The sequence below is a fragment of the Electrona antarctica genome, assembly GCF_951216825.1.
Source record: "Electrona antarctica genome assembly, chromosome: 12".
Lineage (NCBI taxonomy): Eukaryota > Metazoa > Chordata > Actinopteri > Myctophiformes > Myctophidae > Electrona > Electrona antarctica.
This window is the reverse complement of record NC_136793.1, coordinates 2,436,630-2,441,629: the sequence shown is the minus strand read 5'-3', so window position 1 is coordinate 2,441,629 and position 5,000 is coordinate 2,436,630. Positions and strand designations below refer to the sequence as shown.

Below are 5,000 nucleotides of genomic sequence, written 5' to 3'. Positions count from 1 at the left end.
ATTAATACAATGGTATATCATGAATATATATATATAGAATACGGTCCCATATATATATATATATATATATATCAATATCCTCCTGTCTAGACAACCTGTAAGCGACTAATAACGGTAGTTTCTGGGTTTCCAACCAACTTAAAGTTTGGGCTGAGCCCTCCCGAGCTGAGCCCGGTTACAAGATCAACTTAGAGATTATTTACTTATATATAATGAAAACAAAACAAAGGCTGTATGGGGCAACTCAGGGAAAACAACAAAACAGACTAAACCTATCCTAATGGAAACAGAACCCTCTAGCTAATCCTAACCATCAACAGAAAAAGAAAGGTTACAAATGATCAACCTATCTAAACTCTCTACTCTTTCTAGTCCTAACCAAAATACAAACTGTTTACAAAAATCAAGCTCCCACACTCCCGATTATTACAACACAGTATAACTTCTTGTAACGGTACCACAGCAAGGTGGGTTAGGTTTCGTTAATCACGCAGAGCGCTCCACACTGGAGTCCCTCGTGAATGTTAGACCCGATGTAGGTTTACACAGCTAGTACAGGAAATCTATGGAAAATACAGGATCAACCTCTAACTAATTGCAAAAAAACCGAACTCAGCTGATTTTGCATCTTCAATATATCCTGAATAACAGAAAAAAAGTTGCCTGGAATTGTCTGAGGGGAAAGTGTTGAAAATAGCCTGTACAGTGTGGCCACCATTGACATCCTATTATAAGGTAATATTTTCTAAATGTCCTTATGCTTTAAGTAGCATGTGACATATCAAACTAGGGGGTTTTCATGATGCTGAATCCATTCCAAGCATTAGTTTTGCATAAAAACACTCATTGGGCTAAATTTGGCCATAGCAACTTGCCCAAATGTGCTGACCTCATTACATTTTGGCAAGTTGCTATGGCCAAATTTAGCCCAATGAGTGTTTTTATGCAAAACTAATGCTTGGAATGGCTTCAGCATCATGACAACAACCTAGTTTGATATGTCACATGCTACTTAAAGCATAAGGAAATTTAGAAAATATTGCCTTATAATAGGATGTCAATGGTGGCCATACTGTACAGGCCATTTTCAACACTTTCCCCTCAGACAATTCCAGGCAACTTTCTTTCTGTTATTCAGGATATATTGAAGATGCAAAATCAGTTGAGTTTGGTTTTTTTGCAATTAGTTAGAGGTCAAATTACATTATTACTGGACTAAGCTCCCTGGACAAGGTGCTCTCAGTATGTCAGACTGAGTCACAGTGCCAACGAGCTGGCATCACAGCTGCTCTTAAGTAGTCTTCCTCTGGCTGGCCTTCTGATGATGATAGGCTCCCGTTGACGAGGTGGGCAGGTGGAAGGTAAGTCTCCGCCTCCGAGCACCAGCCAGACCTGTGACTGAGGACTGCAATCAGCACGCCATACTATGCCACATCACTGTATACTATAATATCCATATGTATCAATATAATCACCATATAACATAATATATATATATATATATATAAATACCCCTTGTATAATATACAATATATAGAAATATAGTCACGGTATCATATATAATACATATAAATATACAATCCTTGAGTATGTAACAAGAGTACAGACAGAAAGACAGACAGACAGGCTATAGAGTACAGACAGACATCACTGGTATCATCATAATGCCTCACAAACACCACCAACTGACCATTATCACTGGTATCATCATAATGCCTCACAAACACCACCAACTGACCATTATCACTGGTATCATCATAATGCCTCACAAACACCACCAACTGACCATTATCACTGGTGTCATCATAATGCCTCACAAACACCACCAACTGACCATTATCACTGGTGTCATCATAATGCCTCACAAACACCACCAACTGACCATTATCACTGGTATCATCATAATGCCTCACAAACACCACCAACTGACCATTATCACTGGTATCATCATAATGCCTCACAAACACCACCAACTGACCATTATCACTGGTATCATCATAATGCCTCCCAAACACCACCAACTGACCATTATCACTGGTGTCAGTGGACTTGTCCACTGCTGGGGAAATGCATTCTGCATTTTGTATTCCCACAAAGCTGTTTGGACAAATCACCATCCAGTAATTAAGTACTTCTGGTTGCTGTGGAATATGATAGTGGGATTTGCTTTATTTTAGCTGTCATTTCCTCCTTTTCTAAACATGTTGTTCATCACTTCATTATGAACAACATTTCATAAGGACTCTTTTTTTTTTAAATCGATATTTTAATAATCAATATCGATTATTCATCGCGGGAGGACGTATCGATATATATCGCCATATCGATATTTCAGCACACCCATAATATATCTCATTCTTGAGATGAGGGACAAAAGTGGAAAAATGTCCCACACATAAGAGCCTTATTTATGTTAAAAATAAATTAATTCATAAAAATAAAAGCACTTGCAAAGTTAAATGTAATACAGTTGTGTATTCTTATGCCATTAATTTCATTATATTTTTTTTCATATGCCATCTGAATTAGTTAAAAGCAGGCACTGTACCCAAAAAGGCCTGTATTTAGCCTGTCCCCAGCAAGTGGTCACAATTTCAAACTGCCAAAAAAGTGTCTAATACTGTCACAATCACATACATATACATACTAAATGAAAGTAGATTGTCAACAACATAGCAAACAATATACACAGTTAGGTTTTTTAAAAGTCTTAAATTAATCCGAAATTATTGTCGACATATTTAGCCTGAAGACTCCTTTTCCAAGTCTTGTTTATATTTGTTGCAACAGTGGAGCACCTGGTCTGACAAGCATTCAATTGTTTGATATTTTAAACAAACAATGTTGATATCAATGTGGTCACAGCTTTTACATGTCAACTCCGTCAGGACATTATTATGATCTTTGTTAAGAATTCCAAAATAATGTTTAGTATTTTAGTTTAGGGTTAGGTTTAGCTAACAACTGAAGAAAAAACAAAATGGCTAAATTATACTACAGAGGGTTAAGATGAAAACAAATGCCATGTTGTCAACTCCGTCAGACGTCAACTCCGTCAGGTTTTGTATCTGACGGAGTTGACAAAAGTGTTCCCAAAACAATAAAATTATAGTTTTTGAATAATGGGAAGTATTCTAATTTGGCACACAGTTAGAGCATGCCTTAAGGAACATTTTTGGCTATAGGGCCATCACAGATTTGTCTCGTGGTGACCATGGCAGCCATTTTCCAAAATGGCCGCCACCTGATGTTATTTTACAATAACTCAAGTTCTACACCACCTAGGATCTTGATTCTGGTGACTAATACTACATTTTCAAGGATGAGGGATACAGTGGTACAATTAGATTTTCCCTGTGACCATGGCAGCAATTTTTCAAAATGGCCGCCACCTGCTGTTATTTTACAATAACTCAAGTTCTACACCACCTAGGATCTTGATTCTGGTGACTAATCATACATTTTAAAAGACGAGGAATACAGTGGTACTATTTAGATTTGTCCTGTGACCATGGCAGCCATTGTTTTTCAAAATGACCACCAACCTGCTGTTATTTTACCAATAACTCAAGTTTTAGACCACCAATGATCTTGATTCTGGCGACTAATCATTACATTTTCAACGATGAACTTTCTCTGGGAGGGGTCAGGGATTATTTCAGGTGCAGGTTGAGTTGCTACTGACAGGACATTACAGGAGGTGGGCTTTCTGGCCTTTGACTTGTCCCTTTCAGGTACAGACGCACAGTTTGACTTCACTGGCCACTGCAGGGAACTGTGGGGGAGAAACTTTGGTCTCTTGACACCCCGATTAGGTTCAGGGTTTTTTTGGTGGAGACTTGCCTTTCATGACATCGTTGCTGCAGCAGTTGATCTCCTTACTGCGAGCGGTGGCACACTCTGGGTCTCTGGGGCGTTGTATCTTGGTGGCCTCCTGCCATTGTTTCTCCATCCTTCTCATGAGCTCTGTGTTCTGGGGCTCTGTTATAGTCAACTTACATTGTCTTGGCTGGGGATTGCGTTCCTGCAATGTCCAGCCCAGTCTTGTGCTGATTGCTGCTGGCCCACCTGGAGGCCCCAACCTCACTTGTTCGGTTGGTGTGATTAGGTGGGGTGGTCTTCCCCAATCAGGATGAGGGGTTTGACCCTTTCAAACCGTTGTAGCGGCAGTCTGGCCAAGTGTCTGTATTTAGTTGTGAGGCTAGATACCAGCTCAGTGGCCTTGTGGTTAGAGGGTCCGCCCTGAGACTGGGAGGTCGGGGTTCAATCCCCGGCCGGGTCATACCAAAGACTCTAAAAATGGGACCCAATGCCTCCCTGCTTGACACTCGGATTGGGGGTAAGCCCCTGCGACATACTAGCGTCATGTCCAGGGGGTGTACTTGTACATCAAGCTGCCTCACGCTACAGAAACAGGAGATAGGCTCCTGCCCTATGGGCCTCATGGCTCGGCAAGGCTACTTACTTACTTACTAGATACAGGATACGATTGCTCACCCAGCCCCAGGTGACTTGAGGTGAAGGCTACTTTGATTTGGTAACATTGCTTTGGTTGACATGCTGGGGACACAGAGAACGACACTGATGCCTTCAGTGTCTGCACATCCTGCCTGATAGTCCTGAAGGCAGATCTTCAGGTGTTCCGTTGAGGCAGAGTCTTTCGCTCACTGTTCACCTCAAGCAGGACTTCAAGGTGTTTGCCTTTGCACAGGCTATATGGCTAGGACTCGTGCTTCAACCACTCAGAGAACTCCAACAGGGTGTTGGTTGCTCCTGGGCCGCAGAGCATTGTGCGGCGGAATTCAGCTCTCATCTCTGGTGGCAGCTTGACGCTTGTTGAGGAGTCGTGCAACATGTGAGCCGCATCTAAGTTCTGTGTCTCCCTCTGGGCCTAGGGTTGTTAGCATGCCTACCAGCGACTGTACTTTAAGTGCAAACTTCTCAAAGGCCACCCCATGTCCCCATCGCCTTGACAGATGTCGGCTGCCTCCAAGACACTT

General features: G+C 41.6%; 1 protein-coding gene across 1 annotated transcript in view; it reads left to right on the top strand.

Annotated features, from left to right (window-relative positions):
• mrpl1 (mitochondrial ribosomal protein L1) overlaps positions 1–5,000 on the top strand; it is a 21,656-nt gene that overhangs the window by 12,942 nt on the left and 3,714 nt on the right. The gene's annotated exons all lie outside the window — the stretch shown is intronic.